This window comes from Tachypleus tridentatus, chromosome 8 (assembly GCF_004210375.1).
Source record: "Tachypleus tridentatus isolate NWPU-2018 chromosome 8, ASM421037v1, whole genome shotgun sequence".
NCBI lineage: Eukaryota > Metazoa > Arthropoda > Merostomata > Xiphosura > Limulidae > Tachypleus > Tachypleus tridentatus.
In genome coordinates this window covers 51,829,922-51,842,987 of record NC_134832.1, presented here as the reverse complement: position 1 = coordinate 51,842,987, position 13,066 = coordinate 51,829,922, and the positions used below count along the sequence as shown (strand labels likewise).

The 13,066-nt window shown below is 36.6% G+C and overlaps 1 long non-coding RNA gene across 1 annotated transcript; it reads right to left on the bottom strand.

Annotated features, from left to right (window-relative positions):
* Positions 1 to 222: 222 nt before the first annotated feature.
* LOC143222396 (uncharacterized) lies at positions 223 to 8,595 on the bottom strand. Its single transcript, XR_013012226.1, has 3 exons — positions 8,330 to 8,595; positions 1,977 to 2,116; positions 223 to 409 (listed from the first exon to the last, which is right to left on the bottom strand). It is a non-coding gene; the product is annotated as an uncharacterized LOC143222396 (long non-coding RNA).
* Positions 8,596 to 13,066: the final 4,471 nt, after the last annotated feature.

The window sequence follows — 13,066 nt, the reverse complement described above, 5'->3', positions numbered from 1 at the left end:
GTTAAACGTGTTCTGGTATAATTACTTTATTACTACTATACAGTTCTCAACACAAATATGTGTGTGTCTATACAGCATTTAACCATGTTATACGTCTTTACAAAACTTTATAATTATGTGTTATTACTACACAGGTTTCAGAACAAATATGTGTGTGTCTATACAGCATTTAACCATGGTATACGTCTGTACAAAAATGTATAATTAGTCATCAGGAATAAATGTGATATAAATATTCTTTTATTCATTCCAGTTTAATGACAATTGCACAAAACAGTAATAGCCTCAAGAAGTATGTGATGATACGGCGCACACAATATAAACATCATCCGTTTCTGAAGCCACGGTAACACCTTAAACGGGTGCACTTCAACGGCCAGCAACACCTGGGATATCTCCAAGGGTTACACTGTAGAAGAAACATACAAATAACTGATTACATAACATCACAAAGTTATTATTTCAAAGTACATCTTACGATTTGGAGTAAATCTAATAAGTAAAAGTGATTTATGTAAAATCTCTGGCACAAGTTAACGAAACATAATTTTATAGCGTTTCTCTTCGTAATGGGCCCCAGCATGGCCAGGTGGGTTAAGGCGTTCGACTCGTAATCTGAGGATCGCAGGTTCGAATCCCCGTCACAACAAACATGCTCGTCCTTTCAGCCGTGGGGGCATTATAATGTGACGGTCAATCTCACTATTCGTTGGTAAAAGAGTAGCCCAGGAGTTGGCAATGGGTGGTGATGACTAGCTGCCTTCCCTCTAGTCTTATACTGCGAAATTAGGGACGGCTAGCGCAGATAACCCTCGTGTAGCTTTGCCCGAAATTCAAAAACAAACAATACTAAATTGGGTTCAGTAATTTAGATTATATGTTAGATAAAGGGGCAGTAAGACCATATTAAATTAAACTATTTAATGAGTGTCATAATGACAATACTGTCAACACTCAGTACCATGTGACAGTAAAACTATATTCATATAAACTATTTATTGAGATGGATGGCATAGTGGAAATATGAACAACGACTTCTCTGGATGACTATATTTTCATTTTCAGCGTAACAAAATATGATCCGGTTTTAATTAAAATAATTCACCCATATAAAAGTACATACAACGTTTTGTGAACAATCTGTACGTGATAGATATCATGTTCGGATTCAGCGTACTGGGCTTACTGTTGAATGTGTAAAAATTTCAAGACAACAAAATCATCGCAGGTCCGTGTTATTCTCTTGGTCATTTAATTTTAAAAGCTATGTGTGATTATGTACAATTAATTATTCAGTAAATTAAACAAAAACTAATATGCGTTATTTTTATCCGCGCATTTGTTAACGTTTTATCCCAATACCAAAGGTTGGTTAAGTGTCAGTACACTATATAATACTATTCGACAAAAGTCACGTGCATTCTAATAACGTGATTACACCTTCTTTTGTTGTTGTTGTTACGTCTTATAACGCATGCGTAAACAGTACTTGATGTTTTATTTGTTGCTGATATCCGTTTACTTTTTATTATTTGTTTGTTTTGAATTTCGCACAAAGCTACACGAGGGTTATCTGCGCTAGCCGTCCCTAATTTAGTAGTGTAAGACTAGAGGGAAGGCCAGCACCACCCACCGCCAACTCTTGGGCTATTCTTTTACCAATGAATAGTGGGATTGACCGTCACATTATAACGCCCCCACGGCTGAAAGGGCGACCAAGTTTGGTGCGACGGGGATTCGAACCTGCGACCCTCAGATTACGAGTCGAACGCCTAACCCACCTGGCCATGCAGGGCTAACCTTTTTATTACCAAACAAAAAGTATTTAAGACCCTCTTTCGTGATTTAGACATATTAAAAACAATGTCTAATTTGAAAATGTATATATCTTACTCACATATATATATTTAAAAATATATAACCATTAATGATAAACATTTATAAAAGCTTGCTCCTTAGCCAGTGCTTGTACTTACCCTTCCGCCATATCCAGCACATCTCAGAGACCGTTCGGTAATTTTATGATCTAATAGCGAAGTTTTCATAATGCCACATAAAGCTATCAAAACAACCAGCGTAAGCATCGCTTTGTGACACATCCTCACTTACGTTTAAACTGAAACAGAGAGAGAGAGTTATAAAAATATGGTTAACGTTACAGGGGAAAACAGAGAGACATTCAGTTAAGCGCATACCTTCAGATTCGGCTCTTAAAAAGTTCGAAAATATGTCCGTCGTTGTCAATGGACGCGAAATATTTCGGACAGAGTAGTGGGATAACATTCTACATTGTTAACTGAGTTATAGAGCAAACATAACCTGAAATATCTGTTCCCATGCTAAAATAGAGATATTTTGTGGATTTTCGCGACTTTGCTGTGGCCTTGACCCTCCAACGACCAACAACCTCTGAGCTGGGTCATAGTTCAAATGTATGCCAACTTACGTCCAAATCCATTTAGCCATTTCTGAGAAGTTTCGTTGACAAACACACACACACACAGGGTCGAAAATATCACCTTCGGTGGTAGAGGTAACTAATTTACGCAGAAAGAGTTTTTGTCTAAACAACAGATAACGTAGAAAGCGTCTTGACCATTACTGTGTCTATCGTATCCTCGCTAGATTGATGAGCTCTGGTTTTGAACGAAAAGCCTCTTCGGCACTGGATATATTAGGTATAGTGGCATTTACCTTTTATCATTGCCCTTGTCTGAGGCATGGTTGATACTTCAAGTTCCGATATAACATCTGGTCTCTGTTGGTGGTTCCGAATTACCCCGTGGGTCAACGACAAGTTTACAGACTTACAACGATAAAGTTCGATTCCCTCTGGTGGATAGAGCGCAGAAAGCCTATTTTAGCCTTGTGTTCAAATAAACTGTTTGACAAGTTGGAATTACTTGATTCAGAATCTTGCCACCCGCTTCTTTTTTTCGAAAGTCTCGTGCACGTGCGACCTGATAATGTACGGCAGCAGGTGTGTAGTTTTAAAATGCAAGAAAGTTTTATTGTTATCCCGCTCGTGCAAAAGTTTTTCGAAACCAGCATTAAAATTACACACACATACGTTTATATAAAGGACCAATCAGATGAAGAGAACCATTTGGACTAGGCTTCAAGCTCAAAGGGGACCCTAAATGTAGACACCTGTTTTTGTTTCGTATTTGTTAAATTTCGCGACTTGTTTTCATGTGCTTCCATCAAAACGTGACACACACACACCTTCAGCTTAGAGCTGCAAATTTTATATACATATATATATATATATATATACACACACATTAAATATTTAAATTATGTTTCACTGTTATTTCGGGCTAATAATCGTCTTATTTTGTTTTATTGTGGCATCATTTTTTTATTCTATTATAGCCAGCGGCTTCAAACGATGACGCCCCTAACAGGGCCTAAAATGTTTAAATAAATTTATTTTTGGTTCACGGACCATTGGTTTCATTGTAAAGGTCATTACGTTGAGGCAATGAACGCGAAGCAAAAGAACTTGTGACCACTTTGTTTTCAGCTCCGAGATACTACCTGCTGACCAATCTTTGACCCTGTCTGATGTTTAACAGAAGTCTGAGTTAGGCCTAACTTGATGGGTGACCTTTCAACCTGGAGCAACAATTGATTCGTCATACAATAATAAAAGGAAATTGGGTAACAAATAGACGTCATTTTAACTCACTGCACACCGCGAGGATCAAATAAGGCTTGTTGATTGGTTCATAGGTTAAATTTGAAGCTTGCATAACGGTTAGAATTTCTTCTAACTAAATGAGTGTCATAACACCCTAAAACCTTATTTTAATTTAAAACTAAATGATTATAATCACGAGTTTTAGTAAGAATATATATATAAAATTATAGGGCTACAATTGGTATATTTAATTAATAGGAAAAGTTATTTAAAAAAGAAAAACATTGTAAAAAATTTTAAATCCCTGATAGATAACTTTATAACAAAAAAACACAATTACTGATATTATAATTAACGTTTAACGCTCTGTCCGATCCATAATTTAACCTTTTAAATATGTAAACTTACCATTGGCAAATACTATAAGAGAGTAATTCTTTGGCTTTATGGAAATTAACTTCCATTTTTGTACCTGACATTTGTAGTGTACTTGAAAACGGTAACGAGCCATAAAGATCTTTTGTTTGTTATACAGTGATTCAACCCTTTAACAAAATTAACAAGTAAAAATAATGATTATTGAGCCATAATAGTAAAATCGATTATCATTTAAGCTCAATCTTTCGATAATTTTAATATCATACTGTAATAAATTTTAAGCCCCCCGTTACTACAGCGGTAAGTCTACGGATTCACAACGCTAAAATCAAGGGTTCGATTCCCCCGGTGGGCTCAGCAGATAGCCCGAGGTGGCTTTGCTATAATAAAAAGACACACATTTAATTTTAAGTCACCCGCTACAACAGCGGTAAGTCTACGAATTCACAACGCTAAAAACAGGGGTTCGATTCCACTCGGTGGGCTCAGCAGATAGCTCGATGTGGCTTTGCTATAATAAAAACACACACACATTAAATTTTAAACATTCTAAATTTGAATTTCAACAGATATAACTCACGCATTACTTAATCATGTCACAAAACTTTGATCGTTTCCCAGAAGCGTTTTAAATTTCTTAGATACCTAAATCTAGTTGTTGTTGTTTTTTGTGAAAATTTGGTTTGTTTCGAATTTCGTGCAAAACTACGCGAGGACTATCTTTACTAAGCGTCCCTAATTTAGCAGAGTAAGACAGCTAGTCATCGCCACCTCTTGGGCTAATTTTTTAGCCAATGAATAGTGGGATTGACCCCTAACGTTATGACGTCCCCAAAGCTGAAAAGGCGAGCATGTTTAGTATGACGGAGATTCGAACCCGAGACCCTCGAAATACGAATCGAGCGCCTTAACCACCTGGCCCTGCCGGACATTTGTGAAAGTAAACTCATATTTCAAAATTATCAATAAACTCGGTAAATCTCTAATTAAACCCAATACAATTTTCGGCTCGAATCCCTCCGATTGGCACAGCAGATAACCCAGTCCGGCTTTGCTCTAGAAGTAAACACACTTAAGGTTTGTTTGTTTTTTCAGATGGTTAACGCAAGTGTGAATAGTACTACTAAATAAATATAAATTCTCTTAAATTCAAACAAAAATAAATGGGATTCGAACCTGCTTGCCTTTTATAGTTCGAAACTAAATGTTATTTTTCGTGCTGGAAAAGTTACACAGCGAGTTATGTAGTCCCCCGCTGGTACAGCGGTAAGTTTTCGGATTTACAATGTTAAAATCAGGGGTTCGATTCCCCTCGGTGGACTCAGCAGATAGCCCAATCGGGAAACACACACAAGTTATGTAAGCTCTTTACAACGCAACGTATTAAACCCTAAGATTTGTTTCTGTTATAGCTTCGTAGATTTACTACTGACTTACCTAGGGTATCACGTGGTAGAAAGAAATGAGAAAGCACTTACATAAAATTAATCAAGTCCTGATACAGCAAAGTTTTTATTGGACGAGGTGATAGGCCTATGAAAAGTTTCTGTACGAAATGGAAGTAAAAGTCAACGTAGTAATGCCAATTATTTGAATGACAACAACAGAGCCCTCTAAAGAAAATAACATGAATTAAAACAAATTATTTTGATTGAAAATATGTAGCTCTTTTCGAATGTAAATGAAGGAACTTCGTATGACTCAGAAAAACTGGTACATCACAGACTGAAAACAATTAATTGTATTAAACCCCTTTATTTAGATAAACATAAAATAAAAAAGGAATGCTACAGTGTAATTATGCATTAAATTATTCATGAAATCCCACATACTCATGACATTCACAATAATAAGGCCCGGCATGGCCTAGCGCGTAAGGCGTGCGACTCGTAATCCGAGGGTCGCGGGTTCGCGCCCCCGTCGCGCTAAACATGCTCGCCCTCCCAGCCGTGGGGGTGTATAATGTGACGGTCAATCCCACTATTCGTTGGTAAAAGAGTAGCCCAAGAGTTGGCGGTGGGTGGTGATGACTAGCTGCCTTCCCTCTAGTCTTACACTGCTAAATTAGGGACGGCTAGCACAGATAGCCCTCGAGTAGCTTTGTGCGAAATTCCAAAACAAACAAACAAACAATTCACAATAATAAGAGATGTTAGAAGATTTGTACTGGTTTAACGAAATATACTTTACCTTTTATTGCTCCTTGTGCCTAAAGTAAATGGAAAAGACCTATTTTTCTCTTCAAACTTTGCTTTTGTGACCTGGGAACGTATAAGGAAAACACAATGGGAGACTATATTTGGGATCTGATACGTGAAAGTGATTTACATTACAGTCGCAAATCTCAAAACACTACTCACTTCTAAACATTTTTGTATAACTTTAGTATCAATACATGTAAATCTTGATTCATATGTTGTTTTATTCAGACCTTATGTAAATAAAAATGTGCAGATTTGTCAGTTTTTACATAGAAAATAAGTTAATTTCTAAATTTCATTATCCAGGTCACAAAAGCAAAGTTTGAAGGGAATAATGGCCATTTTCTGTACTTTTACAACATAACTAATTAAGAAATAACACATACTATCTAGGATAAATAGAGTGATGTGGCTTTGCTATAAGAAAACACACACATACAATCCAGGAACAAAATTTGTGTTACAGGGTATAATCACAATTGTAATTATTTGTTTTCAACCATGTTACGTTTTTAAACAACATATAGTGGAAGGCACAGGACAGATAACTTATTGTATAGCCTTACGCTTAATAACAAACAAACAATCTGCTGTAACTCTGAAATCAAAAGTCGATCATACCTAATATATTAAAATTAGAGCTTCCGTACGATACTACTTTTGTACCCATCTTTAAGCCTAATCTGAGTTCTTAAACAATACAACTTTTGTGCCCACGTCAAGCCTAATCTGAGCTCTCAAACAATACAACTTTTGTACCCATCTCTAAGCCTAATCTGAGCTCTCAAACAATACAACTTTTGTGCCCACTCTAAGCCTAATCTCCGTTTGAAAATTATTTCTCATGTCCAATGCCTTTAGCAAAGTAATTTACCTGTTTTCTGTGATAAACAAGTAAGTTTACACGGGGAGAATCTCGGAAAGTCATGGTTACCCTAACCTCAGATGGAAGAGCTAAGCTAGAAGACTGATATTTTCGTAAAGTGGATGTAACCACGATGTTGAAGCTCAAAAAGTCACAGAGACTGTTCAAAAACGTTAGAATCCAATGAAAAATGAGAAGCAAATGAAACAGTAAAATAATTGGTTCTTGTCATTGTAACAGTTTTTATTGTTTTAGACTGTTCAGTGATTGACAGATTTTGATATGATTGGTCAAGCCTCAATCACTAAAAACCACAAAAACAGATGTAAAGCATTTATTGTTGTTACTACTAAGTGTACAGGATGTCTCAGATGACATGAATGTATTGAAACCAAATTTTATAGTGTAAACCAAGGCCAAAATGAAATGGGCCTAAGCTGATGTAACCTTATTTTGTAAAGACTTTTTATCAACATCAAATCAGTACTTTCATTACGTTTGTTGGAGTAAGAGAGAGATGTCGAACTCTAAACCTTTGCAAAGTTTTATAAGAAAAATTTATCTAGCAAATCCTCTGTTTCGTTAGACCCAAACATGGTAATTTTGTGTGCAATTGACTCACGATTTTAGGGTTAATATATTCCCACGAACCTCTGAAAACCAGTGACTCGTGTCAGCAATTCGTGGAAAATGTTTGGGAAAACAAAAAGTTGTGGTAATCATTTCACTAAGAGTCATTGAGATTCTGCTTTTCAATGCAATAATCTACTTGCAAGGACTGAAGTAAAATATGAAGGTTAAAGTATCATAGATTCTAGAACATGACTCTGTACATACCTTGGTTCAATTCGTTTACTGAATGAACAGGAATCTTGTGCTCTCTCTCTGAAGTCTTACGCTTCCTTTGCACGTGCGATGAACACGACTTAAAGGTTGTTAAAAAAACAATTACTTTCGTTCAATGTCGTTTTATTGCCTTTCTTACACTACCAGCCCACATTACAAGTCAGAAAATGCTCAACTTTTTTAAATAAGGGCGCACTAACCAGCAAGCAGGGCCCGCGTAGACTAACCGACAAACCGTCAAGGTTAAGATAATTAATTACTAATGATGGCGCCATCATTAATATTGACAGCAGGAAAATCTAGAATAATTTGTTGAATTATCTTGACCCTCACTTTCATGGGTTATTAACACTAACCATCTATGTTTTATGAGAATAAATGAAAATGTTTACTCACAGAAACGTTCGTGTTTAACTCCAGTAATAGTTAACAAGAAAAGCGGCAACCGTTGTTTGTTTCTAAATAAGCACGTAGTTACACAATAAGAAACTTGTGCTCTGCCCACCACGGGTATCAAAACCCGGTTTCTAGTGTCGTAAGTCCGCAGACATACCGCTAAGTCACTGGGGATGAAGTTGTAAGTATTAATAATGTTAACGTTTCACCTTTACAAAGTTTCTTCGTGATATGAGACTGCGAGAAAAAAAATGCATGTAGGTGTTAAAGTCCCGGAAATATCTGAATGATTGTATATCCCACTTCCCGGAAAAAAAATACAAAAGTAATATCTGCGCTAAGTTAGCGTTTCTTGAAATGGCCTTCAGTTCTTATGTTATGAAGCCATTTTTATAATAGCCGTTCCTTAACAAATGTTTAATTGTCTTTAAATTTAAAGAAGAATTTATCTGTTTTGAATTTCGCGCAAAACTGCTAGAGGGCTATCTGCGCTATCCGTCCCTAATTTAGCAGTGTAAGACTAGAGGGAAGGCAGCTAGACATCACCGCCCCCTGCCAACTCTTGGAATATTCTTTTACCAACGAATAGTGGGATTGACTGTTACATTATAACGTCCCCACTGCTGAAAGGGCGAGCATGTTTGGTGTGACGAGGATTCGAACCCGCCACCCTCAGATTACGAGTCGAGTACCTTAACCACCTGGATATGCCGGGCCTTTACAGAAGTAACTAAAAAAAAATTCAACTCGGTTACCTGTATAAAAAATTGAGACTCAAGCACATTTGAAATATACGAGACGTAGGAACGTCATTACTCTCCAAGATTCCAAATGAACCAGTTAATCAAAACAGGTTATGAATGGGCTCTGTAAGAATAATAGAACTATATGAAACTTCCACTTGAGAATCTCTAATTAATCTACATTAGCTCTCGGCTTTGTGGTTAAGATAGTCGACTCGAAATTTGAGGATAGCGTGTTAGCATCCCTTCTCTGAATATCCTAGCTCATTTAGATGTAACTGGCAATCCCATTAGTTGGGAGTGGGTGGTGTTAACTTAGTGCCTTTCTTGTAGTTTAAACACCTCAAAATTAGGAACGGCTAACGCATATGGTCCTCGAGTAAATATATACGAGATTTAAAACAAAAAAAAATAGTTATTCGAATTTTAAAACTTTTATCGTGCAAGTATCTAAGTTTGAGTAATGTGAATAGCTAGTTGGAAATCTGTTCTTTTTCAGCGTACACACTAATTTTGAATAAAATTTAATACGCGAGGCTTAGCATCGTCACACGATTTTCATAATGAGATCAATATGTTCTTCCCCTTAGCTTTCATAAAAACAAAATATGTTAGAAGCAGAATTTATTTCAAAGTGTCTATCTATTGGTAAATTACAGAGGCGTGAATATGTAAAAATATCGAACTAAAGATATGTTTGATAATCTGAAACTTCATACCGAGGACGGTATATTAAATTATTTAATATTTATTTAAATGATTTATTTTAGGATATGTACACCCTTGTGCAAATTAATTGAAACAAATGGTAATTCTACAATATTTTCAGTATGGCGGCAGGTGTAGGCTTGCTGGACCCACAATTTCTTTTAATAGTCATTTTTACACACAGATGGCGTCATTAGCTGTGTTTTGCAGTACGGTCGATCTATTTTTGGAATATATGACAAAAGTTTGAGGAATATTACGTCATTCGAAATTGCGCTATACTTTTCTTAAAATAAGGCTATTTATTTTACTGCTAATCAGTCGTTTTTCAGCCGTCATACACAATGGATGTGACTCCTAGAAAGCTTACAAAGATTGTGACACTGCACGAGCACACCGGCATGACTTATAGGGAAATCGCGGACGTTGTTGGTGTTAGCCTATCGACCGTCAGCCATGTGATCAAGGCAAAGGTTAGTACCGGATATATCAGTTTGAAACGTAAAGGAAGGTGTGGCCGAGAAAGGAAAATAACGCCAAGAGACCTCGCGTATGTGGTTAGGGAGTGTGTGAAAGATCCACGAAAAACAAATAACTCCATAAAAAGAGATTTGGAGGTCAAAGGAATAAAAATCAGCCTTTCAATGGTTCGTCGTAGGCTTCTTGATGTTGGTCGAAGGGCAAGGAGACCAGTCAAAAAACAACTTCTTACCAACTCAGTGAAGAAAAAACGGTATCAATGGAATCTGAAATACAAGAACTGGACGCAAGAACAATAGAGGAAGGTGTTATTCAGTGACGAGACTCATTTCTTCGTACAGGGTCAAAGAAGTCTGCATGTTCGCAGATCTCCAGGTGAGAAACTTCGAGAATCTCACATCAGTCAGTTCGTAAAACATCTCTTGAAGAAGATGTTTTGGGGCTGTTTCAGCTACTATGGCGTCGGAAAATTACATATCGTAGAAGGTGTGATGCGAGGACCACAGTACATAGAAGTTTTGCAGAGAAGAGTCGTTCCAGAATTGAAAAAGAGATTTCCAGAAGAATCTGGCATTTTTCAGCAAGATCTGGCTCCGTGCCACACATCGAAACTTGTGAAGAATTTTATGACTACAGCGCGAATAAAGGTGCTGGACTAGCTTGTAAACTCTCCGGACTTAAATCCTATTGAAAATCTTTGGGCGATTTGTAAAGAAAGACTTCGGGAAAAAGACTGTACTACGAAAGATAGGCTAATTGAGGTGTGGTACCGCGATCCAAAAATTAGTAAAGGTTGCAGTCAACTCGTGGACTCGATGCCAAAGCGGATTAATGATCTTCTGAAAAATATATATGCGGTCATATCATGCATTAATTTGTGAGTAATTTTTTGGATTCTCAGAAATAAAACGCAAAGAAATTGAAAAATCGCAATTTTCCGTCTTGTTTCAATTAATTTGCACAAGGATGTAAGAGAATGTCCTTGTAAGAAGATACCATGGCAGGGTTTTACCTATTGCTACAGGAAGTAACAATGTAGAAGGAAGGGTGTTCTGTGGTCATATCGGTGTTGGTTATTTCCAAAACTCCTATTACACACAGTCATAGGCGCCTAACAGGGTAAAAAAGTGCCTCTCTTCGCATTTTTGTTTTCCTCACTTTGTAAAAATACATTACTATTGTTAGGTCAATAAAGCCATTTTTTTAATCCTAAATAATCGGGTTCGACTCCATGCACTACCACAAAATATTTCTCGTACTTTAATCTGTGAATAACACAGGTCTGCGAATCTAAATTTTTTAAAAATTCTTTGTTCTTTTAATAACAAATTTTCGGTCCACATTGCCAGGTGGGTTAAGGCGTTCGACTCGTAATCTGAGGGCCACAGGTTCGCATCCCCGTTGCACCAAACATGCTCGCCTTTTCAGCTATGGGGGCTTTATAATGTAACGATCAATCCAATCATTCATTGGTAAAACAGTGGCCCAAAAGCTGGCGGTGGGTGGTGATGACTAGCTGCCTTCCCTCTAGTCTTACACTGCTAAATTAGGGACGGCTAGCGCAGATAGCCCTGATGTAGCTTTGAGCGAAATTCAAACCAATAACGGATTTTATACTGATTTCGAAAATAATATTAATTTCGTTTTTCTATCACCTTAGGACTTTTTACGAATACGGAATAAATAGAAAAAGTCTAACTTAAATGAAATTTACAAATTCAACAACTTATGTTTGGGTCATTCCAGCAACTTCTTGTTGCCAGAGCGAAGAATAAATGTTTGTTTTGTTTTTTGTTTTTCAATTTCGCGCAAAGCTTCACGAGGGCTATCTGCGCTAGCCGTCCTTAATTTAGTAATGTAAAACTAGAGGGAAGGCAGCTAGTCATCACCACCCACCGCCAGCTTTTGGGCCACTGTTTTACCAATGAATGATTGGATTGATCGTCACATTATAAAGCCCCCATAGCTGAAATAGCGAGCATGTTTGAGAATAAATATTATTCAACTTCTCAATCGCGAGTTACTTGGTTACAAAAATCCCTGTATTTTTGTATTAATTTGATAAATAACCTAAAGTCATAAACTATTAGTCAACAACGTTACCGACACTCGCAGTTCTATAAAAAAAAATATAAAATGCCGAAAATTGTTCAAATAGGATTGACCGTAACATTATAACGCCCCCTCGGCTGAAAGGGCGAGCATGTTTGGCGCGAAGGGGATGCGAACCCGATGCCGAAAATGGAAGGGGAAATTGCAATTAAAACAACACGTTTGTTTAGTTTTACCATGGCATATATCAACAAGCACATTGAAACAAGCGTGCAAGAGCATTTACTAATAAAAATGGATTATATAAAAATGTACGTCATTAAAAAACATGAATTTATTGTTTAAAACTAAGATTGCACTTTCATATTAATTATTATTTTTAATGGGACACGAGTATTGTCCATCTTAATGTGCAGAACATACTAAATTAGGTTTTCTGATATTAAAAATTACGTCTAAAGTGCTAGATAATTAGTACAATAAGATAAGACATCTTTATCTTTAAATAGTATTTATTAACTCCTTTAGTCATTATTCAACAGCGAAAATAATGATTTCGGCGAGGATAGCTTCTTATATGAAAGGAAATATAACTTTTTTGTAAGACGGAAGTTTTTGGAACAAATTACTAACAGTTACGAAATTCAAATTTTAATGGTGTCTGTTTTTTCTTCCATTGTCATTCGTATGATCAAATTCTTACGTACCTTCCATTTTCGGCTTGTCGCTTGTTTGACATTGAACTGAAAACTCA